Genomic DNA, 25,752 nt, shown 5'->3' with positions numbered 1-25,752 from the left:
TCCTTCCCTGCCCCGGCGTGAACCGCGGCGGCCGCCCTCTGTCCCGGCCTCAACCCGCGCTTGGTGACGGCTGAGGGGGTGCGAGGCGGCCCGGGCGGCAGCGCGCGACGCTGGTGGGGAGCTTCCCGCCGCCCGGAGAGCGCGCGCGCGCGGTGTCGCAATAGGCGCCTCGGCGCATATCGTGACAGGGGTGACAGCCTGCCTCCGGGAGCTGCCCTCCGTTCTGTCGCGACAGGAGCCTCATCCAGGGCGCCCAGGGTGCGAGAAGTGAGGGCTGTGCGCCTCCGTGCTAACACTGAATCGTTCTCCAGAGGTCCTGCCCCTGCGCCGAGGCCTGCGCTGACACCGAGCGGTGTCTTCTGCACGACTTCCCGAATTCCCGTTGCAGCCGTCGCCCGCTGCCCCGCCAGCATGGCAGTGACACGCACACTCAGCCCTGGCTTGCACAGAGATAACGTAAGGAGGTATAAACTGGACTGTGTGATTTCAGCAGCGTGTGTGGTGTGAGATACCAGCTTTCCTCGGCACGGTATCTCGATAACTGACACAGACTCACAAACCAATATAGAACACAGAGAACTGACTGATTTAGCCATTCCACCAAATAATTCACAGAAAATTCAGTGAACACAATACCAACTGAGAAAGATCAGCACCAACTGGCATTAATGACATCTGCAATGCATACACAACACTGCAAGCAATTCAGTACACAATACAAATACCCTCCATTAAAAACACTTAGTGCTAAGCAATGTTCTTGTATGCGTGTGTGCAAATATAACAGTTAATCTCTACATGTATGGCTTACATAAATGCAGATCCTACATACAATCTGCGTATCCGTCACCGCTACAAGCCACCCACAGTACCACGCTATAAGAAACGGTATGTCTGATTTGGAAACAAAATATCTGAGTCTTACCTCTCTCTTAGCAAAAGGAGAAAGGAGAGGGGACAGCCAATATAAAATTACGATGTTCTAGGGTATGTGTGGCCCTGTATCCTTTCTGGCAAAAGTACAACTGCCCTAGAAGAGATTCCTGTGAAACTAGCCCATGTCCAGACAAGGATAACTTGACAGCATGCCTGCACTTTGCAGGGCAGTTTTGAATGAAAATATCATGAGTTAGATCTGATGACCTAGTAGTAGTCTGGGAATTACTTATTCCATCCCTTGCCCGTATTAATTTTGTCGTACTTATCAGCAGGACTAATCAGCATGGCCAAAAGTTGCTCCCAACCAGGTATGTTGCTTCTCATACCACTATCCCACACTGCATGTATATGGACATACCCCAACTGTTAAAGAGGTAAGGAATGTCAGCATGACAGTGGTATATAGTTCATATAGTTTACTGTACATCTCCTAACCAGTTTTAATACTTTTCTTGATATTGTGTGAACACATGATCCCATCATCCCCCAAACATAATTGAAAGTCACAAGGTGCACATGCATCTGAAATTAATATTCTTACAAAACAATACGTCTTCAAAAATAGGCACGCAATGCCAACAAACCACTGATCGATGCCTGTCACAGGCCCAGCTAACCTAAACCTAGGTTTTTAGTATCATTGACACATAAGAGTTTACATATGCACCTCTATCTTCAGATACCTCTGCATGATAGAGTCAATGTCAGTCCCTGTATTATTTTCATGGGCAACTTTTAAAAAAGTGTAATTTCTACAATCGTCACATACACAATAACCCCAGCTACGTGAGTTAACATATTTCACTACCTGACAGCACAGTACATGCACATGAGTAGTTTCACACCTTCTACCACGTTAACACAGCATGTATTGTATGTGAGCTTTTTGTAAAAATACATTTACCACAGCAGTGGGTTTTGCACCCAAGCATGTTTTACTAGCCTTCATATACAAGAACACCTGTAAAGGACCTGAAAGTCCTGCATTTCATTTTCTTACTATTTTAAAGATTTTAAATGTTATAAAAGAGCAATACAATTAAGCACCAGTAGCAACTTCTAATACCAGTATTAGAAATAAATGGTATTAGAAAGAAACCTGGTCATATTTCGTCGTTATTTCTCCCTGTGAAATACTTCGTGTGTCATCGTTGGCTTCCTTTTTGTGCCTATTTCCAAAAAGGCTTATGAAAAATTATTTTAAGCATACCAGAACCATGGCATGTGCAATTAGAGCTTGGCAGGGTGTATAATAAAGTAGATATGGTGTCCTTTCAGTCTAACTTGTTAACAGGCGGAAATGCTGCTAGGAAGGCGAACAGAGTTTGCATTCTAGCGAATCCTGGGGAACTCTTGGTATTCTCTGGGATTCACTAGTTCAGCTACAGTTTGACAGCTCCACTTCCATTGTTTCTCTCTCATCCACTAAGAATAGAGGACGTGATTCTTTCCCCTTTTTTCCCATCTTTTGAGTGTAGACCCTACATAAAATCTAGAAAGAATCTGAAAGCATAGTCCTCTGCCTGTGTTTATTTCTGTCCTGTATTCTGTATGGCTCAGTGAATTGTGAGAGAAGAATGGCTCAGTTAAGGGCTGTTCTACTGGTCTTTCTCTTCCAGAGCAGAAGAAACTCTGAATTTCCTTCATGATTGCTTCCCTGTCTTTTCACAGATGTGCAAGACTGATGCTAGCTGACCAGTGAGGCTTTCTTTGCAGGTGATGCCCTTCAAATCAGTAAAGATCTGACAGCTGCGCATTTGAAAAGCATTTGCAGATACAATGCTTGGTCTAGACAGCGTAGCGCAGAATGAACCACAAATACCCATGTAGATACTGCAGCAGAAGCAGTACCTGCTAATTTTGGCATCACTTGATATCGTACAAATTTAGAATTGTGAATTTAAATCAGTGTTATTTCCCATCGCTATGGAAGGATTCATAAAGTTTCCTATGAAATTTGTCTTCTCTCTTAAAGAAGGTGGATATTTTGCCCCAAATCAGAATGGCGGTGCCTCAGCTCTGCCTTAAGCGGTGTGAGCCCATGAAAGCTTCCAGGCAATTAATACTTCCAGCAAGTGCAGCTAGCTTTGCATCCTCCATCTTTAAGGAAGAAGGAAACACAATTTATTTTGCTGCTGCAGAGTGAAGTTGCAGTTTGTTTTTAGAGTGGCACCCCTTACAGCGGCACCTTGGAAAGAAACACGATAAAATGGGACAGCTTTGGCCTTGTTGAAATTCCACTCACATAATGGAAGTATACCGTTCATACATTTGGCCTACTATGTTTTTTCACTGTAATATATTAGAAGAAGCAGCCAACACATCATGCAGCAGCATTAAAATGGTTCCTGTAATGCTTACTAATTGAAGTAAATGGGAGTTTGGCCTGAGAGAGGACTGCAGGATGCTTTCCTTCAAATTGCAGTAACATTAAGTCACTCCTATTGCTGCAAAGTAGATTCACAGTAGAGTTACTGGTCATAGTGTGAGTTGTGTTTTGCTGTACACAAACCTATATCTTTGTAGCTCAGTTTTCAAAGAAGATTAATAGTTTTTACTGGAGCTAAACATAGCGCAGAAGGGCACTACACTGAATGCCAGTTTGTTGAGCCAATACACCTGAATGCTGACCTGCAATAGCCTTCCTATTTCGGGCCTGGATCTCTTTCAGTGGACACACACAAAGGTCTCCATTCTGCTTAACTGTGCCAAATTATGTCATGATTTTTGCAGACTGGCTAATTGCCTAATGGGGCTTAGGTTGAGACCACCAAACTCATTGCTCTTGTTACCCCAGCTGATTTAAAATGCAAGTCTTCATGAGTGACAAATAGGGCCATTGTTTCTTCCTCCTACGGTACTATTTTATTCCTCTTAAATTATGGTTATTAAAATGTTTCAGTCACTTGAAATCTACTAAGACATATTGAAATACTGCAGAAGTGCTGTATCAAAGTGGAAAGGTTTTTAAACTGCAGTTCTGTCATAGAATAATTCAGTTTAAATATAGTAACTGGTTTTTTTCCAATCAGCTTGCTCTTTGATTTCATGGTATTATGTCAAGGGGTTTTTTTTTCCCTCTCTCTCCCTTTAAGAAGCTTATAGCTTAAACAGCAAAATGCAAAAACTACTGAGATAAAACAGTTACACAAACCCAGTAGAAAAATCAGGAATAAAATATGAGTTTGAATTTTGATAATTAAGATAATCTGAGTTTATTCTGAATAATTTTTATTCCTAGGCAATATGAGTTCCTGTATCAGCAGCAGGTAGAATTTTACTTCCACCAAGACCAAGAGACTGTGAATAGTGTTGCTGCTGGGAGATTTCTAGAACTGGATCACTGCTCCTGCACAAAGCAGCTGCTTGCTGCCTTCGTAGTGAAAAAGAGACAGCGAGACAGATTCTAATCTCAGTGACAGTAACTGTAAGAGGTCACAGTTTGGCTTGGTAAATTTCTTCCTTTATTTCTGTGTCCTGTTGATAGTCACTCGGTTTGTCTCCGAAGACTCTGTTAGACTATTTGCCACAATAATATCCATTTCCCTGTTTGGAAAAATCTGTCTATTCTAATGCTGATGTCAAAAGGAGATCTAGAAGTATGAGAGAGAGCAACATTATATCAGAACCAGATCCATCATGCATATCTGAAAAAAGAATTTGTCCTTATTTAATGGACAAGTAATTTCTCTTAAAGGGAAATCAGCTTGACTGCTGTCTTAAAAATGCACAACTTTAGAAATAAAGCAGTGATTGGTGCCCACGAGATTTGAATTCTTACCTCATCCTGACCTGAATTTTCCATCTAATTAAGGTCTAATTCTGATTAATTTGGCAACTAGCTTCCATTTTTTCCCTGTGTAAATATCCCTTGTGTGCTTCTGGATCTCAATTTTGCTTTCTGTAGAAGGGGCTAGGGGTGCTACCAAGCTTGTAGGGGGGCTGTGTGGCCACGCACAGTATTTCTAAAATGTCAGAGTTTGTTGTTTGTAAAGTGTTATAAAATTGCCCTACATTTTATATCTGTAACAAGTTGATAGCTAACTGGCATGTCATAGCTGTGATCATACTCGCACTTACCTGTAGAACGTAATAGTGCAATGAAAGTTGAGTTACTTTGCTCTAGGACATGGGCCACCACTTCCTGAGCAAAGAAGTTGCTTTAGTTTTGAAGCTATCAGTTCGTGGTCTCTGGCATTCAGGAGAAGAGTGGCAATTCAACCTTGGACACATGAACACACAACAGAGCCTCGTTTCTTACAGTGTTAAAACTTCAGTTATTTTGATTGGTTTCTTTTTGTGATTCTTGAGTATGTTAGAAACAGAAAATGCCATTTAGAGTTTACCTTGCACTCTCTTCAAGATGTAATGCACACTATTTTATATTGGTCAGGTTCAGGTGAGCTAGCCTGGCATTAAGCAGACTAATGACAAGTCCTAGAAACTACCAGCTACAAGGTAGGGCAATAATTACTGTAGATTAATAGTACTATTGTATTCCTCTCTAAGGGCACTATAAATTCAAATTCCTTTCCTGCTTCCTAGATATTTATGGGCACAGAACCAAAGTCTTGTACACTGAAAGCAAAACAGAGTGGATTGTACTCATCCTCAGTGCTTTGCATGGTCCTGTCTGTGACAGGGTGGATGAAGGAAAGGATGTCCAAGAAAAGTATGCAAACAGCTACACTTTTCATATGTGTATTAGTCTGTACATATTGATCTTTATATTAATCTGAGAGCAGCAGTGACAGCCAGAATGTAGCTCAGTGATGCCCATTTTTTATCTTTAAGTCTTCTATTCACTCAGGCTTTGTACAGTAAGACTCTTCAGTGAACCATCTGAATTACTTGGGTTTAAAACTTTTTTTTTCTTTTACCTCTTGACCCTATCAGAGGCTGTAATCAGGGTGGTATAAACGGTATATATTTCCTTTTTTTCAGTGTTACAGTACTGTACCATGAACAGTTCCACCATGCAACGGGTGTCTGTCATTTCATATATTTACTGAATCACGATGAAAAGTTGCACTCTTTCTGACTTTTCAAGATTGAAAGGAAGACATTGAGATGCACTCCATGTAGGTGAGTAGCAATAATGTAAGATTCAAAAGCTTTTCTTAGTCATGGAGATTACTTCATTCTCAGCCATTTTTTGGGACTAATGGCACATGACTACTACTTTTATTAGATTTGTGACATTTTGTGGTGTGACACAAGCTGAGGATTCTGTGTTTCTTGTGGAGGATTTCCTCCAAAGTCATAGATAGTTATTAGTAACATAGTGAAGTAACACACTTTAATTTTCAGACATTGATAAAATTATTGTATATCATCAAACAAGCTATTTTATTCATTATGTGGTGTATAAAATAAAATTTCAAAAATTCAATTTAATGTAAAATTCCTTTATGTTTAATTTTTTCCTCTCTAATGAAATAAGATAAAATGAGGGATTGAAACCAAATGCTGTTTGCTTTACCAGTTAAAATCTTCCAGTCTGAACCATCAGAAATCTGTGTAACCCGCACTCCACATGGGTTTTGTTTTTTAAAAGGCAATATTTCTGTGGTAAGAGTAGTGGGTGCAGTTACACTGTGTTTGTCACCTTCCCCTACCTTTCTTAAGGTCTTCACACCTGCTTCCTAACATGGCTCTTCAGGAGGAAAAGAGAAACTACTGGACTGCCTTTGTTCTCTACTAGGGTGACGCTAACCAAAGCTGAACACATTTAGTGGAATAAATGCTATATTGATCTTCTGTGTTTCTCTTTCCTCGCCTCATGTCTACCATTCAATACAGTCTATATAGGTATTTCACAATAATGATAGATTTTCAAAGGTGCTTTAACCTCCCAAATTACCCATGGTAGTTTTTGGTCACAGAATAAAAATTCTTACGAGCAAACTGTCAGAACTCAAGGTTTTCAGTATAAGAGATCTGTTTTTCTCTGTTGTTTATACATAGATTTCTTATTTGTCAATGGTGTTGAATGTGAACTCAAATTATCCTGACCTACAATACTTGTTCTGTTTCAAGGTTCTGGGTTTCTAAAAGATTATTTAACTCCTGGGTGGTTTGGATTTTTTTTCCCCTCAGTTCTCTTAGAAAAAGAAAACCTCCCCTGAGTAATATTTTTAAAATATTGTTACGCTTTTAAAGCTGCTTCTGCTCCTATGTCACAATGCATTATTGAAAAGATACTAATTTTTACCACCTACAGTTGCTCAGATGGAGAACTTCAAGAATTCTTTTCCACTCCCATGTTGAAATTATGCCGGCAGCATTCTTGTTCCTAGAAGTGCGCTACAATGATCTTCCTGCTGTGTGCAGGTTGGGCTTTTTATGAGAACAATGTTATCGAGCTTATAATTTAACAGTAATAGCATTAACAAACATTATTATTAGTAGTAGTAGCTGTGCTGATACTGTGATTACTATTACTTGATTAATAATTTGCATTTGCAACTTCTTCTAATCAAGGATCTCAGGCATTTCATAAACCTTAATGAAAATTATATTATACAATATCCCTGAGAGAACAGTAAGTATTATCTTCCCCATTTCACAAAAATGGGAGCTGAGGTTCAAAGTCATAGTCACACAGTCTATGGCAGAGCTAGAAATAGAAATAGTCTCCTGGCTCTCAGTCCTGTTTCTTCTCCAGTCACCCTAAATAGTTTCTAGTATAGTTTTGTAAGACGTTTATCACATGATTTTCAAAAATCTTGTCCTCTTTCCTAAGGAAAACTAAAAAAAAAAAAAAAATAATTAAAAATTTTAAAATGTGCTAAAAAAAGGAGACTACCTAGTTTTTGAATGAGGTTGCTGAAATGATTCTAGCTGTTTTCATGGGCAAAGCCATCCAAGTTTCATGAGTTAATCCTGACCCTAAGTACACCTAAAATAGATATCTTTGCCTCCAGCTAACCAACAGGCTTACTGAGATTGCCTAAATAATTTATGTATAACCAACTAGTGGAAACTAGATCTTCTGTGATTTCCCTAGATACACATTCTGCATGTATCATGTATATCCCTGCCTATTTCTGATATTCATTTGAAATTCAGTTGGGACATTTCAGAACACTTTTGTACTCCAGCTGTACAGCTCTAAGAAAAAGCCAGCTGGAGACATAATACAGTATCTTTGAACTGGGCAAAATAATATTTGAAATTCAAGTGCATAGTAGATGAAGATTCTGATTTTTCTGTTAATGAACAGTGGATTAGAATTTAAAAAACCACAGTTCTAACACTGGCCCATGTGGATAAGCATTTTGTCTCTCTGTGCCCTATTTGTGCAATAAAAATAATGCCATTTAGCAGCAACATTCAAAGACAATATAGTGATATGCAGACAAACAGATAAATGTGAGGTGTGAGAGGATGATTAAATAAAATGAAAAATGAAATAATGTAATTTTCTTGTTTGTAGCACAGAAAATGGGAAAAACATACAGTACCAAATTGTGCTTTTTGTACACATTTGTGTAATTTTGCCTTCAGTGGAGTACTGAAATGAAGCTTGGATTGAAACTCACTCCACTGTGGAAAAAACAGATATTCTTTTCCAGTATCTGCAAACAGAAAGCAAAAGCATCAGCAGGCATTGTCCTACCTTGTTCTGACTTCAAATTCAAGAATCTGTTTCACATCTGTAGCTGAACTGGAAGGTGCAGTACAAACTGTCTATCTGGAGTTCATAACTTTTATCCAGAATTCATAACATAAATATATTCTGTCTCTTTTGCATAACAGCTGCTAAAGGAATTCTTGCTCATGTCTGCTGCACTGTGCCAGGAATGCTTTGGACTGTTTACTGTACTTGTTTAGACTAGCTGCAAAATTAGGGCCAGGTTGTAGCTTCAGTCATCCATGCAGGAGGTGGAGGAGGAGACCAGGTACTCCAGGAATAATATAGGTGCGGCAGCAAGAAATTTTGCAGTAGCCACTGAAAGAATACAGCAAGCATTCTTGCTGCCCCACATTGGCTCAGCTGTACTGGTTGGTGCTGCCTTCGTCTGAGGAGTTTATGGCAGCACTGCACTAGAACAATGCTTGTGTAGCTCTTTTACCTGTGCAAAAGGAGTGTGAAGCACTGTTGTTCCAAATCATAGCATTTTACATGCACCTCTACCTCCCCATGCTATTTTTATCAATCCAGTAATGCCCATCTATTCTCACAGTTAGAAATGTCACCATGTTCCTCGTATTTCCATCTTCGCATATTCTATCTCTGCACAGTTGAAATTCCTTCAGGCCTAAGCCTCAGGGCAGTATGTTGAATTAATATACCATTCCCAAATGTAAACTTGATTACCTTGCACATACAAAAGTTTTCACATTTCAGATGTCGTAAAAAAGACCAAGAAGAAAGACACATGAAAATCTCATTGAGAATGGTAAAGACATGAATTCCTTCTGATCTGTATTCATGTAGCACCTGTTTCTGACAACTGTAGGAAGGGACAAGCAGATTTGCTAATTCATATTTGCTGTGCAGAACTCCGTGCTGCTCTGCAAAGCTGGAAGATCTCCACGGCTTAAAGTGACCTTTAAAGGCAAGCACCACTTTTTTCCACACTCACCGAGCCATGGTAATCTGGCAGGTGTTCTGTCAAAGCCTGTGGATGATCATCATCCATAAGAAAACTTGGAGAATTCAATATCCTTGTATGTTGTGAAAAGTTCAGGGTGATTCTACATTGTGACACCTGTTGAGGCCTCAAAATATTAAAATTGGGCATTTCATAGCCATTTTGTGCTGAATATGATGTGCTGGAGCCATGAACTTCTTACGTTGCTTCTCTCCCTCTTCTTTCTGTACAGACATCTTGGCTGATGAGAAAGACCCGTATCTTTGCCTGTGGCTAGGGGTGTGTGCAACTCATCTCAGCTGTTGCTAAGTGCTATGTCCAACTTTTGGATTAAATTCATTATCTCCTATACATTTACAGCTTTTGCGTGAAAAGCTGTGATCGCCACCTGAAACCATGACTTTCCAGTTAATCCTTTTGTTTCATCCTGGATGACACATACAAGATTGTTGTTTGTTACTCTTTCTGTGCGTTTTAATTCCTTCTGAATCATTCAGAAGAGAGGCCTGGAGACCATGATAAACTGAAGCAGTACTAGTAGTTTACTTTTTTTTCTGTTTTGGCTCAAAGAAGAATCAATTCAATTATGCTGATTAGGAAAGAGGCTCAGTTAAATTCATTCTCACTTCAGTTTGGTGAGAGGGCATTTTTCCTTTCCTGAGTAGGATGAAATAAAAAGCAGCCACTGACAGGGTTTTTAATGAAGAGAGTGTAAAAATCTCAGGCTATAAATTCCCCGTGACAGTAAAAAATATGTATCAGATTTTCTGATGGGTTGGCTTTGTGCCAGTCAGCAGTCTCTGTGCTAGATCATGTGTTGTCTACATGAACCTTTTTTACTTTACACTGCTGTAAGCTTTATGCGCCTGTCCTCTCACAGGCTGAATAAATGTCATATAGTACATTCTGTCCCATTTGTCACTAGTGTTATTGTATGTCTGTCCTGGGTCCGTATCGGGTTAGTATTGATGAGAGATGCCAGGTACTTTATGCAAAGAGAGTATCAAGGAGGATATATAGAAAATACAGATATGAAAACAAAGCTCAAGCACTCACTTTGGAAGCAGCTGCATTAAAACAGTCTGCTGAAACATATTTTGGAAAGTCATTCTCCTATTTCAGAGATGTTTGGGAGAGGTTTGACATTTTTATTAGTAATTGTTTATTCTTTGAGGTGTAAACCAGCTGTGGTGTCTTTCACATGACTGACTATCTAAGTATCTGAGATAAAACTTGTAATATACTTTCAGAAACTCCTAGAAGAAGCTGTACTATACATAGAAATGCCACAATCTCAGATCCTCCCAGACCAAAAAGTAAATGATACCTAAATGGCAAGATAGGAATCTCCCTTTTCTGAAGGCATAAAGTTTCCACTTTTAGCTCTGGTGTTTCATGGCCTCCCACCTGCCACTGGGCCAGACCGATGACCATTTGTTGTCTTGCAGGGCAATGTCATTTCAGAAAGAAATTCCACTTGAAATGGAGAAAGTGAACATTTTTGTGAGGTATATATTCAGTTACTTACATGACAGCTGTTTGGAGAGAGAAGCCAAGCACTTACAAGAATTATTTGAGATAGGCAGAAATTCTCAACAAACCATTCGGCTTTCTTCTCACTGGATTCATGCAGAAACAGCAAATAATTAACTGAGGCCAAAATAAATGTCGTACAGAGTTTTCATTAGCTGGAAGGTTTGGAAATAATTAAGAGCAAAACTGTTAATGCTCCATTTAAATAGCTGCTGCCTATCTGTCCAGTATGAAAGCCCAATCTGTTGTGTTCAATCAGCTTTCAGCTGCTCCTTGCCAGCAGCCTAATTCCCCAGTCTTGTCTCTGTGCTGTGCTTGTGCATTCCACTACCTGCTAAGTTAAACCCTGCTGTCCTGGTTCTGCATGGAGATTTCTAATGCTATTCAAACTATCTGCACTGGTTCGGAATATAGCCCCCAAACCTGTACGCTGTGTTGAGTATCCAGACAAACATGCCTGGTTTCAGCGGAGCACCACATGGGTGAAAAGGGAGTCAGCAGCTGTGCGGTTTAGCTCACAGGATTAGGACTGTGTTCATTCATACCATTCTCTGTGCATTTATGCACTTTCGGCAGGCTGTTGACCTGCGATATATCCGCCTTAGGTCCTCTTTTTTTAAGTGATGCAATTGAGGATGCAGAGTAAGTTGCTCATCCAAACTGCTGTTAACCATGGTCACACTTCAGATGAAAGCGTATCTCAGTTCTCCTCATTTGCATTTGTGTTTCAAGTTCAGTACATCGGTTAATCATTTACATTGCAAGAGGATTAAAAAAAAGTCAGTAACTGAACTCCTCATGTGCTTACCTTGTCCTAGGTTCTGTGCGAATTGTGAGTGAACACTACAGGGAGGCCTCTGCTGCGGTCTCATAGATCTAAAGCTGTATGGGTAGTGTTAGCAATACGTTGCGATGAAAGGTGTTTTCAGGTTGAGAGGCATTCTAAACCTCAAACCTGTGCCACCAGTTCTTTGCCGAGAAATCTGTATTAAAAATGGCAAAGTTCAATGCGCAGGCATTTGGAAGGAACTAAGGAGTAATTCATTGACCTTTGCAGATTAAGTAATGCATATTATCATAAGGAAGTGGTATTTGAGTAACAAACAGCAAATGTACACAATTATCTCTCAATGGAGGCGATCAGGATTTCCTGATCCTAACACGGTCAGCGCTGGCATCTTGAATATACGTTTTCTGTGGTCTGTGGACACGCTGGTTCTCTAGGCATGTCAGAGGATGCTTAGTACATTGCTTGCCTTTTTTTTTTTTCCTGGAAGTATGCATACACGGGAAAGAAGGAAGAAGGTTAAGGAATGGGTATGCAGATGGAATAGCGAAGGGTCTGTGCTCTGCTCTCAGATTTTACCGAAGCCTCAATGTCTGACTGTGTGCCTTAGTTTGCGTAATATGCAGAGAAATTTACTTACACCTAAAGGGCTTTGAGATATTGAACAGTAACAGAGCAAGAAAGAGCAGCTTTGCTGCTTTTGCAGAACATTTATATAACAGAAAAAGGACATGAATGAAAATGAACCATGTGTATAATTCAAAATTTGAATGCAATAAAAGTTAAATATGTTATTTTTTCTTTTATAATTTATTAACTCAAAGGATTTTTCAAAAATTGATGGGAAAAAATACAGTAAACTTTTTGCTTTCTTCTGGAGAATGAAATAATTTGTTCAAGTGTAAATGAATATGCCACATTCTTATATGATTTGCAAGAAGATGAATTAGTGGGTCTCCTTCTCCAGTCTTTCTTCCAGTTTTCTAATTCTACATGAAGATTATTTTCAGATTCACTGTGTTGGTCTTTCTTTATGTGACTTGTTGCACACTGAAATAAATTGGCCATGCTCTTGCTAAAGCAGTGTTTTAAAAGCTACTTCTTTTATTTAGAAATTCTTGGTACAGCATTACATATTTTTGAAAAATTAAATTAGTGAAATACAGAAGATTTTTCTGCCCGTCAATCTTGACGGTTGAGCTCATACTTGTGTGGCAGATGAAGCAAAAAAAAAAAAAAAATTGGAGCAATCCAGAGACACTGGACAAGAGAATCACTTTACCACAGGACATTGAGATAATTTATCTGGGTGGCTTAGAAAAAATGCTAGATAAGACTGAAATTTGGAGAGGCTGAGCCTTTGGATTATCAAGAAGTGAATAAATCCAGCAACTGGCATCTGAATATGTTAATACTGTAGATTCTAGCATGGGAACAGGAAACTATATTTATGAGGCAAAAATGTATCAGAGATTAATTCAGTTCTATATATAATATATACATTTTACATATATGAAATCTTTGCCAAAATATGAATAATTTGCAAGCACAGTGAAGTTGGAAAATGCCAAAATAAATGTTGCCTTTCCATGTATATGCCCTAAAGTAATCGTTAATTACATGATTCCTGGCTTCTTTTTCTAACCCTGAAATTATCTAATTTCAGTGGGTGTTTGATTTTGCAGTCTTAATACTTTCTCTTTTAAATAATGACTTTGGAAATGTATTTCCCCAGGTTTTCAAAAAAGCATTTGAAAACGATGATATTCCATCTTACTGACGTCCAGATGGGTCATCATCAGGTTGTAACCTTTATCTGTCACCCTAGCAGACTCCCGCGTGGCTGAGGCTGACGCTGGCGTGATGTTGAAGTCTGAGCAATGACACCGTGTGTCTTCTGTCGTTTGAATAAAGCTACAGGTGTCAGACAAGAGGACTGTAAGGTTACGGAGCACCTGAGCAGAGTTTTAAATAAGTCACTTATTATTGCTCTCTCTCATCCTTTTCTGTTCATTAGTGCTCTGTGTTGTGCAACCGTTAACAACCTTGCTTAGACAGCAGTCACGTAAACTCAATCAGCCTGGTTCTGTACTGCATTGTACCATATGTGTGGCCATTTCTACTCATGCAAAATGAATGTAAAATGTTGATTTCGGATTTGCTAACATTTTAAAACTACTTTGCACTTAGTTTATGCAGCTGTGAGTGGCAGCACAGGATGCTACAGCGTGCGAATCCAGGGCCCATATGCTGAGGAGGGTTACACTTTAGGCTGGTTTTTCACCGTGGTTGTGTAAGTCAGAGTAGTCACACTGACAGCCCAGAAGTTGAATCCAGTGTGCTAAATCATTATTCCTTGACTACTTCTTTCTTTTGTGGATTGAAGAGTGTTGATCAATAGTGGCAGCATGCAGAGCCTCATAAAAATTGTTCATTTCTTAAAATCTGTTTCCATGCTTAGGTATTTAGTCTTTGAGACAACTCTCTCTGTGCACAATAGAAATGCTCCAAAACTAATATTCACCTCTGCTGCACTGAAAAGGCTGTGCAGTCCCAAATTCTAAGTTGTCATAGAAGAAGAGCTTTCGGGAATCAGGAATCTGTCTCTAATGAGTTAGCTTAGAAGTAGGAAAAGATCCTACCTGTGACGATTCAGACAGGCCGTGAAAGGGTTAAGTACTTACTGTATGTTGATTAGTTTAAGCCAGGACTATGCACCTGGTACTGAAACTGCAAACTGAAAGTTCTATGTAAGATCTGGAAACAACAACAGGCTGGCTTCCATAAATAATGCTGGAAGTTAAACAGTGATTTTGCAAGGTCCAGGACATAGTATAAATAAGAAAGCAGAAAAATCCAGGAAATCCTTAGTTAATGAATGTTTTATTTTCAACATTATATGCTTTTCTTGATCTCTGAGAATCATCTTCACAGGAGACACTAAGCTGAGGGAAGTAAAAAAATTTTCCCTGACTTGAGGAAGATATTTTGACATACTGAAAGCATAGTTTGTTCTCAGGCTGTTCAGAGTCAATCCAAAAGGTCACAGACCTGGCGAAAGGTGCGAAACCGGTGAAATACTCTATTAACAAGAGACCAAGCTTGTGTCAAAAAATCTAAAATGCTGCATGCTGACACCAACATTACAGCATTTGGCAACTGCAGGAGATTGGATTAGTGCCATATTTTGAACTGAACAACCTCAAAGGATGTTCTAGGCGTGTTGGGCCAAATTCAGCCGGGGGGTAACTGTGTCGATTTTACTGGATTTATACCCAGAGGAATTTGGTCCTTTTTGTTGTGGCCAAAATGCAACGCTCAGGTTTAAACTGAGTAGCTGTACAAAAGTTGTGACTTCTTTTTTAAAGAAATAATTTTAAAAGTCATCAGTTATTTCAATTAAGCATAGGTACTACTTCAAGTAGTTGGTTCTGCTGCTTTCACCTTTGGCTTCTAGAGCAAACTGGGTTGCTCAAAAGTGAAAGGGAGGAAAATGGCAGCAATTTTGAGAATGTTTTTGCACTTACAATGTATGCTGATACTTGCTCTTTCTATGGCCTCAGTCCACCCTGTTCTAGATTCAGGACCTGTTTAGGTCACAAATGTTACCGTTCTGTCGAAAGCATCATCTCTGTCTTCCATTTATTACATAGTGCAGTGGACTGAATGACCTGTGAGCAGGCCAAATGCCAGCGGAAAACATGTGCAGGCTGGAGGCAGCCAGAAAAACTACTGGACAGTCATTGAGAAGCTATGAGGGGGTTTGTCCTGTTTTGCTTTGTTTATGTTTTTTCGTATCTATGTGGTTTTTGAAAACCACAAACTCTTGTCTGGAAAATACATATTTTGGCTTTGTACATGTTTCTATATTCTGTTTAGCCCAGTCAGGAGTATATTAACTTTTGTCATATGATTTGTTTTTTCTCTTACTGTCTCCATGGGAAAAAAAGTGTTGGAACTCTAGTCCTCGTTGTGTGGTGTTCAGGTTTATTATTTCTATGTTTGCATTATACGCAAGTGAGGAACTGCATCTTGCTTTGTGGGGAAAGGTAGCCATCACTTCCTGAGCAAGTTCAGAAAACCTGGTGCTTGTACAGAGCTGATGTAAAACGTGTGGCAGTGGGTAACTGTTCCGTATCAAAGAGAAGGATTTTCCTTATCCTATCTCAGAGCAGTAGGGAGGCATTTCAGCAGCCATTACAATAATTTCTGTATCTCAGGAGGCTCAGAGTTGCTGTAGCAACCTTTTGCTAGATAGGAATTTGGCTGGTGAAGCCCCACAGGAATCTGCTCCCACTCTCGACTAACCTCTCACATCACCGGTCTCAACTGCCAGGGAGAAACCCCAGCTGTGAATCAGGCGGGGTGAGAGACCTCTTTCCACAGGTTCCTCACGAAACCTTTCTCTAATTACCAGGATTAGATGCTTTTTGGCAGTTTTCCATGGAGACAGAGCTTTGCTATGTGGACAGAGTTCTCCGCCTGAACTCAAATTATTAAAATGGCCATAGTAAATTTTGGGCATACAAACAAACCCTTATTCATGCACTTGCAGGTACAGAAACTGCACATGCCAAAGCAAGGAGTGAGGTTTTAGAGACCAGTGTGGGAAGTTTGACTGGGAGGCAGCAGTAGTTCTGGTGACACAAAAGAAGTGTTCTAAAGTCATCGAGGGGATCAGGCAGATGGGAACAGACTTGAGTAGGAAGGAACACAGACAAGGTCCCCAAAGCTTGTTACTTAGGTTTGGATAAAAAAAATGAAGTGTGAAGTTGGTCAGGGATGAGGGGATGCATCACTGCTAAACCAGATCCTTCGAAAGTGTGAAGTAGTTTCTAAAGTAATGAAAGACAGTTTTTTGGCCTTCCACGCTGCCTTATGGTTGAGAATAATATTTGGAAGATTTTATTTGTAGGTAGTATTACCTGATGGTTATAGAGAAAAGACAGTTATTTTGGACTCCTGGCTTTTATTTCTAATTCTACAGGTGATTGCCATTGTCAAACCACAGGACCCTATTTGTATCCCCTAGCAAACAATAGATAATATGATAATTAAAACAAGACTTTGAAAAAATACATAGTTCAACAAGCAACTTAAGCTGTCTGAACTATTTTTCCCTGCATTACTTTTCAGGTGAACAGATCCGTGACGTGGCTTGCAATTCTGCTACACGAGCACTGGTGCCAGCATGACTGAGGGATGGCATGGCTGCACAGGGGCAGGGACGGCGGGAGCAGGGAACCGACTGCAGTGCCTTAACCCGGACTGAGATGTCAGAATGCAGCTACAGCCTTGGTCTTTGGAGGGTTCGGTTAAGCAAGCATGCTCAGAGCTTATCTGACAGCTGTCAGGTAAGACTGGGTCTTCCTAGGACTGTGTGCTGCCTTCTGTTGCAAATCTGTTGGAGGAGGAGATGGCATAACTACTGTTTTCCTTTTATATATTGTTTAGTGATTATTGTTTCGCAATCAGGACATGTAGAGTCAGTTCCTTCCCTGGTTTCCAGTTCCTACTCCCAGGTCTGCTTCTGTAATTCATTAATAGTCTGCTTAGACTAAAATATCAAACAGTCATGGAGCAGGTACCACAGTCAGCGGTGGTTTGAATTAATATGTTGAGTTGGAGAAGTAGATGGCTGAGGAGCTAGCACACACTCTTTTACACCAACTGTGTTGCAGGGCAGCTGCTTCTGGCAAGCAGACAGCTAGGGAACTTAAATTTAAAATTGTTCAACAGGGATCACCAAAGCTGGCCTTGAAGCACTCCGAGGCTCTTTCTGTAACAGAGATGTACCAGCTTAACAAAATGGATTGTGAGTCTGTGAGGCTAAACTAGGTAAAATCATTTATGCTAATGCAAGATTTAACTCTTGCACATATTATTTTAAGTTGTACAAACCGGTCACTAAGTACAAGAAATCGTGAAAAATATGAACATATTTTGATTTGTGTGTGTAATGATTTTCACTGGATTAAAGTACAGGTAAAGCAGAGTGAATTTCAGAAGAGGACAATCTCTGTGTTGTTGGTTTTGGTTTGTTTGTTTGTTTGTTTTTTTAAATCAAATACATTACAATTTGAAGCACTTTTAAATTATGCAAGGAAGAAAAAAAATCTATACCAGGTTTCTTAGGCTGCAGACAGATGTTAGGTCTCAGACAGCAAGTGGGCCCATGTATGGTTATAGCCAGCTAAATGTGTCGCTGAGTAGCAGTAGGAAAGGCAAGTGGGATTTGGAAAGCTGACTGATCTCTGTGCACTAGCAAACAAATCAAAACTGAATATGGACGCTGCCCTAGTTAGACTTATTCTGACTGTTCAAAGCTGTGTGTCATTTCGTGCAATTTGGGATGCAGCCTGGGCTCTGTTTCGGGGATGTGTGTGTATGTTTTTTACTGTATATTTTTTAAAAGTGCACCCAGTTCTGAGGAATCTATTCCCAGCTAAAGCACACAAGCTCTGGAAAGGTCAGAGAGAGGCATCTCTAGCTTTGGTAAATAAACAAATCTCTTCTCTGTGGCTGGGATGTTGTATTAATAGCAGTAGATTTGGTTTCGCATTGTGGAGCTCCTCCTGTTTCATTGCTATTGAAGGTAAGAGAACACAAAATGTTCTGTCACCCTCCCCAAGAGAAAACAAGCCAACAGGCAGAGACTATTATGTTTAAAGATATTACTGAGGCAAATACTTGGAGAAGGCAAACACTCAGGTTTGTATTCAGTAACTACTGGACACCATAGCTGACAAACCAGTAACTTGATGTTATTTAATGTCTTACATGAAAGAGTTTGCAAGACAAAGTCACTACAGTAGAAATAACAAAAAAAAAAAAAAAAAGAGTTGAGCTTTAGGCAGATGGAAGTTGATTTTTCCCTTTTGCATTTTTCTTAGTGATTCAGTTGCAGCAAAAAGTAACAGGTCTTTTCAGCTTCTTAACCTATTCACTGCTCTGCTACAATCTGTTTTACTTGAGTTTGCAACCTGGAGTTATTCAGACCACCGTTAGAGGATACTAGGATTGGAAAAGTTTATCCAAACAGTTCCTGAAAGGAAAAGATTTCTTGTGAAATTGTAAAGCCCTCTAACTTGGCAGTAAGCATGTGTAAAATGGATTGACCGAGCTGTAGCCTAGAGCTTCTCTACACAAGTTATTTGGCCATAATTAATCCTAAAATTCCACACATGGAATATCTTGGTTTGGAATACGTACTCCTGAGTGTAAGGCAGATTTAACCTATGTTAGTTAGTGGATAAGAAGCATGATGGGAAGAAAAGAAGAATTTATCCTTAATGAGTTAGCATACATGACACATGCAATTGCCTTTACAACACCAGGTGCCTATTCCATTAGCGAATACATACTTAAGACGTACCTGTTGTCCTTAGTGACACCTTCGCTCCAGATTGGGCATCAGTCCAAAGAGGAGACAGTCTTTTCTGCAAATAAGCATCTTTTGTTGGAGAGCCGATTGCTAGATATAAGTAAAAATAAACACGAACCATATCAGATAATTCTCCTCTGAACAGTTGTTTTCCTTGCCCTTGAAATATCATCAGCTACAGATTTATTTCTTTCCTTGATGCTCAGGTGGATAATCTGTCCAGAGGGGAGTTCTTCCTGCATGCAGAAGGCATTTTGTACAACTACACCTCTACATAGGATACATAAAAAAACCAAATGACTCAACAGAAAAAAAGAGTTACATGCAGGATCTTTTCCTCCAGGGATATTTTTACCACAAGAAATAAAAATATTGGCAGAAGACAAAGACACTGAAATCAACAAAATTGTTTTTTCCCTAGTCTGAGTCTGAGCAGCTTGGAATTTAATTTTTGGATGCGGTGCCTGATCTGGCCCTAAGGTAGCAGTCCACCTTTCTGTCTGTCGTGGGAAAAGGAGAGTCTCAGCTGAGGTCAAGATGCTGCTTACATGTAAGTGTCTGTAAGTGAATATCACTTCCCATCTGCTGTAGTCATTGCATTTTACAAAAAAAAAAGATCAATTATTTCTTCTAGATCACTACATACGCAAGTTCCTCTGAAAAATTCAGGAGAAATTCTGGGCGTAGTCCATGGGCTTGTTTGTCAGCTACTGATGACTCCTTAAGATGATATAAATGCTCAGAGAAAGTAAGAGTCTTTGTAGTTAGGAGTAAAAAAAAATGATAATTGTTCCATATTGTAGCTTCCTTACCATTTGAGAACAAACCCAAATTTAATTCTACCATCACAGGAATTTTGGCTGAGTTAAATGTGAGAAAATACTTCAATTTTGAGCATGAAATTTATTTTAACTGTGATTTCTGATACAACATATGCCATAGAAATGAGGAAGAAAACCCTGCAGTTATTGTGAGGGCCTTCTAATCTTTCCGAAGGATCCTCAGTATGCTAGTGCTTGAAAGGACTGAATATAGATGTTTTTGGAAAGGGATGGGTTTTATTTGTACCTGATACCAATAAGGTTTTGTTTTTCAAACAGATTTAATAGTCATCAGAGCTGTGCTGTGAATAAGATATTCTAAATAAAAGTAAAATTTTTGCATGTAACATTTCAAATTTAATCACGTCATAAGCTACTAGAATTCAAATATTTATTTTTACTTTACGAGATATCATTATGAAATTTCAAAGCCATATGTAACCCACTACATTTATGTACCAACCACTGGAAAAGTAGCGCTAGAAACAGAGTGTACCAATTTGAATTATTCCAAGAATCTCATGTTCTTAAAAGGCAATAGACATTAAATACCTCATACATGAGAAAATAGATAAATTTATTTTTTTATAACTTCAGTATTGATCTAATTTTTTTGCTTTCTAAAAATGGATTTATGTAAAGAATGCCTTTGCAGCTGAACTTTTGTGTAGTGATTTTGGCAGATTGAACCTGATGTTAAGAACGTAAGTCTATTGGAACAGCACCCAAATTTTCCTGCGCGATATAATAAAAGGGAGCAAGCAGACCCCCAGTTATATAAGAAATAATATAATTGCTGTTCTGCTTTACAAGGTCATAATCTGATTTCTGATTGTATATTAACTTGAACAAATTAAGGTGCTTCCAAGAGGATGGGTGTCCAACATCATTATTTAGTATTCCACATGCCTTTTAAAAATTTCTCTTTTCTTTCAAGAATGAAGTCTGTTCTCTGTATTGCAGCTGGAGAATGAGGGCAGCTCAGGCCACCCCAAATCTCAGGAGATCGATAATGTTAGCAGCTGATGGTCTAATTATGGATTATTTGGGTCGGACTCTTTTCTCCTAGCTAGGTGTGACTTGATTGACTTAAAAGAGGTTAGTTCATTCAGTTCACAGGGGTTAGAGCATGAGTGAATCATTCCCCTGGTAATTGCCATCCTATTAGTCATAAGGAGAGTCTAATATTTCCTATAAGCAGATATTTTGATTTTAGAAGACATTTTTAATGCATATCTTAATTATATTGCATGAATTGCTGGCAGTTATGTATGTTATTATTACATTTGTTTTAGTTATGTATGTTTTTAAAAAAGCTCAGGATGAAAGCATTTATTCAGAAAAACACTGGTACAAATGTTTCCTTTGCCATGTACCTCTCCTAATTTTGCTAAGGCATGTGTCCAAAACAGGCTGTCATAGTGCGCAATCATTCATGCACTCATACCTTAAGTTGACCACATATAAGACACATGATGAGGTAGGCTTTATCAAATATTTTAAATTTTCATTGCTTAAGAAATTGAAAAATACTGTCTACTTGAATTACGTAATAACTCATAACTGGGTTCCAGTGTTTTGGAGTTTCTCACAGTTTCTTGGACAAACATTTTTGTAATCTCCCTATTGTTACCTCATTAACTGTCAGCCTTACAGAACATGTACTCTGTGTCTGGGCATTAATGTAGCACTCAGTGAAACTTGTTAAGTCCTGCATTATAACGAGCAAGGCTCACTGTAAATGATGGGGTGCACTAAAGAGGGCTGTCTGCTTTCTCTTTGATTGTTCCAAAATCCTCTTCAGGAAATCAAAAAGGATCTGTCCAAGACATCACATCAGGAGAGCAACTTACACTGATGTATACCATCATGTAAATCATAGAATCATAGAATCATAGAATGGTTAGGGTTGGAAGGGACCTTCAAAGGTCGTCTAGTCCAACCCCCCTGCAAGGAGCAGGGACATCCCTGACTAGATCAGGTTGCTCAGAGCCTCATCCAGCCCGGCCTTGAACGCTTCCAGAGATGGGGCCTCCACCACCTTTCTGGGCAACCTGTTCCAGTGTTCTATAACTCACATCGTAAAAAATTTTTTCCTAATTTCTAATCTAAATCTACCCCCCTCTATTTTAAAACCATTACCTCTCGTCCTATCGCAACAGGCCCTACTAAAAAGCCTTTCCCCATCTTTCTTGTAGGCCCCCTTGAAGTACTGGAAGACCGCTATCAGGTCTCCTCGGAGCCTCCTCTTCTCCAGGCTGAACAGCCCCAACTCTCTCAGCCTGTCCTCGTAAGAGAGGTGCTCCAGCCCTTTTATCATCTTCGTGGCCCTCCTCTGGACCTTCTCCAGCTGGTCCATGTCCTTCTTGTGCTGGGGGCTCCAGAACTGGACACGGTACTCCAGGTGGGGTCTCACCAGGGCAGAGTAGAGGGGGAGAATCACCTCTCTCGACCTGCTGGCCATGCTTCTCTTGATGCAGCCCAGGATGCGGTTGGCCTTCTGGGCCGCAAGGGCGCATTGCCGGCTCATGTTAAGCTTCTCGTCCACCAGCACTCCCAAGTCCTTCTCCTCAGGGCTGCTCTCAATCCATTCCCCGCCCAGCCTCTATTTGTGCCTGGGATTGCCGTGACCCAGGTGCAGGACCTTGCACTTGGCCTGGTTGAACTTCATGAGGTTGGCACAGGCCCACCTCTCCAGCTTGTCAAGGTCCCTCTGGATGGCATCCCTCCCTTCCAGCGAGTCGACGGCACCACACGACTTGGTGTCGTCGGCGAACTTGCTGAGGGTGCACTCTATCCCACTGTCCATGTCGCCGACAAAGATGTTGAACAGGGCCGGGCCCAGCATGGACCCCTGAGGGACGCCACTCGTGACCGGTCTCCACCTGGACATCGAGCCGTTGACCACCACTCTCTGAGTGCGGCCATCCAGCCAACTCCTTATCCACCGAGTGGTCCGTCCATCAAACCCATGCCTCTCTAGTTTAGAGAGAAGGATGTCGTGCGGGACAGTGTCAAAAGCTTTGCACAAGTCCAGGTAGATGATGTCAGTTGCTCGTCCCTTGTCCACCGATGCCGTCACCCCGTCATAGAAGGCCACCAAATTGGTCAGGCACGATCTGCCCTTGGTGAAGCCATGTTGGCAGTCACCAACCACCTCCTTGCTCTCCATGTGCCTTAGCATGGTTTCCAGGAGAATCTGCTCCATGACCTTGCCAGGCACAGAGGTGAGGCTGACTGCCCTGTAGTTACCTGGGTCTATGTAAATAGCTAGGCAGACAGATTTCCAGAACTTTATGTTCTAGTTTAACAGATACATTCATTCTGTGAGGGGAGGACAATGAGTTTATGGAGGGAAAAGCATTCCCTGGAAAATTAAAAGCCCAGGTGATCATTCTGCATCTTTCTATTTCATTTTTTGAGAAGCACGCAAAAGGAGAGGAGCATGACACCTCTGACAAAGCTAATCAGAAGTTATGAGTATTAATTTCCTGCCCTCCAACACTGATCACCTGGCAAGCATTTCTTAAGTGATAAAATCTTTTTTGTTATTTAATTCTGTGATCATTCAACATCCCATTAGGGGAGAAGGTTTTGATGAAGAGGAGATTTCACCTTTGCTTCTGAGCTTTTTAATAAAACAGTTGTTATTTTTCTAATTTGTCCTCAGACTATCTTGAGCTGATCACTGAAGCTGATGGAGGACAACAGGAACCGCAGATGTAGGCGCAGTTCTGCAGCACGTTTTATGTGACAGCGAAGGCAGTTTAGGAAGCTCTGGACCCTTGTTGTCTGCGTCACTGCCCGCTTGCTCCCAGCTCTGTGCCTGCTGCTCTCTACCCCTTCAGTTGTGCTTTTACAGTTATTTGTGGCTATAAACTGAGCAACTGAGTTAATAATCATCTTTCACCCAGAGCCTGTGATAAGTCTGACCGTGCAGCCCCACAACGAATTGTGCCAGCACAACTGAAAGAATGTGTTCACGGTAATTGCAAGCTGGTTCAGACTGTGGTGCCACAGAGCAGAGCCATCCCACCTCTTTGCTCAGGCTACTGGTTGGTTTTTCCTAACTATTCAGTAATGTGTACCACTGTATGCTGGTGTAATCCATCAATGAATATATTACCGTAGCATTTTTAAAGTCATTTGGGACAGGGTTCCTTTGAACGCAAAGCTGCTGTCTTTCATAGGCTTTCTACCTCGTCAGTCTTTTTTTTCTTTACAGCTGTTTTGCTCCACTGTAAGTAGGAGTGCGAGTGTGCTCTGCCCGTGACCTAGCTTCTTTCATGTTCTTTGACGAGCCCACTCACCTCAGGGTAGACCCTTCCAGTTTGTTGACAGCACTTTAAGTAATCATTTATTTTTTAAAAATTAAGCAAACAGCGTGAGCCTGCATACGGTATCTTATAGATATTGTGTTTGTGGGCTTGCGTGTCCACAATGTGTGGCTGCAAAGAAGCCTTGAAGAAGGGGTTTTGGGCGGGTCAGTTCTCCAAAACCCTTAACATGCAGTCAGTCACATAAGCACTGTGCTGGTGAAGCACAAGGTGGTTACAACTGGAGGAACATGGTTTGGGGACTGTTTTTTTTCTTTTACCGTTAGTGCAGTAATATCTATGAAGCAGCAGTCCTGTAGGAAAATAAAATATTTTAAGTAAGTAGAACATGTTTTCTAATGGCTCTGCTTTGGGCAGATTGGCTGGGATTACTGCTGGCTCTGGTCTAATGGCGGGAGGTGCGTGCCTCTCTGGAATGCATATATGTGCAATTTCTCTTTTGAAACAGCATTTTGTGAATTTGGGTTTACTGTCTGTGCCTTGTAAGGATAAATTATACAGAATCTATTAGTATATACCAAGTAATGATTTCAGTTAAAAGCGGAGTTCTCACTACTATTTTACTGGAGGGATTTTGGTTTTGAAAAAGCTTCGGCTTAAGTTCCATACAGTCTATGCAGCACCCTGCAAGTTAAGAAGTTCCATCTAGGGTTTTTTTGGCCTTCTTTTAGATTCCAGGTGTAAATTATTGCTGGATTTATCTCCTGGAAACCTACATCCTCATTCTATTCAGGGAGCAACCATAGTATGTGCAGTAAGAAGGCAGGCTTAATCCGTGCGTACTTGCTGTGTGCTTTATCTCCGGCCAGTAATCACCTCCAACTTCATTAGCTAATGTTGTGTTTGGGTATTCAATATTTATGCATCACTGAAGCAATAACATTGCAACCACTCTTTGCTGAATGCCCTTTTATGAAAACTGGATGTACCCATATGGATTGTTTCAAACCAAGATAAATTGCACCAGTGTTATGTATTTGCAGGTAAAATTGGCTCTGATGCAGCTGCTGTATTAAAGAAAAATTTCCTTATTATGAAACTCCGGTATCCGTGCCTTTCCATGGAGAATATAATACCGAGAGTTCATCTGATTCCAGTGGAACTACACAGTAACAGGCTGTACATCTTGTAAGTAAGGAGAACATCTCCATCAAAGCTATTTGAGTTGGTTTTATTTTTTGTTTTGACTGAAGAACTTTTCTTTTTTTTTTTTTTCAAAAAGTATAAGGTTTCTTGTGAAAATCTTAGCTTTGCATTAAAAAGTTGTGAGGTTTTTTTTAAACGTGGTATTTTTCAACATTTAATTCTTTTGTTCTGTTGAGACTGAAACTTTTCATGGGGAAAATGGTTT

General features: G+C 40.2%; 1 long non-coding RNA gene across 2 annotated transcripts; it reads left to right on the top strand.

Annotated features, from left to right (window-relative positions):
* Positions 1 to 243: 243 nt before the first annotated feature.
* Positions 244 to 25,523, top strand: LOC147598569 (uncharacterized). Of its 2 annotated transcripts, XR_015260414.1 has the most exons (7): positions 244 to 456; positions 2,611 to 2,673; positions 4,181 to 4,389; positions 5,884 to 6,024; positions 16,996 to 17,213; positions 19,450 to 19,793; positions 25,385 to 25,523. It is a non-coding gene; the product is annotated as an uncharacterized LOC147598569 (long non-coding RNA). The 2 variants fall into 2 exon arrangements; XR_015260415.1 differs by lacking the exon at positions 244 to 456 and having other exon boundaries at positions 2,092 to 2,655.
* Positions 25,524 to 25,752: the final 229 nt, after the last annotated feature.

The sequence above is a fragment of the Chlamydotis macqueenii genome, chromosome 17 (assembly GCF_036417535.1).
Source record: "Chlamydotis macqueenii isolate bChlMac1 chromosome 17, bChlMac1.mat, whole genome shotgun sequence".
In the NCBI taxonomy this organism is placed as follows: Eukaryota; Metazoa; Chordata; class Aves; order Otidiformes; family Otididae; genus Chlamydotis; species Chlamydotis macqueenii.
The sequence above is the reverse complement of the archived record's forward strand: the minus strand, read 5'-3'. Positions and strand labels throughout refer to the sequence as shown.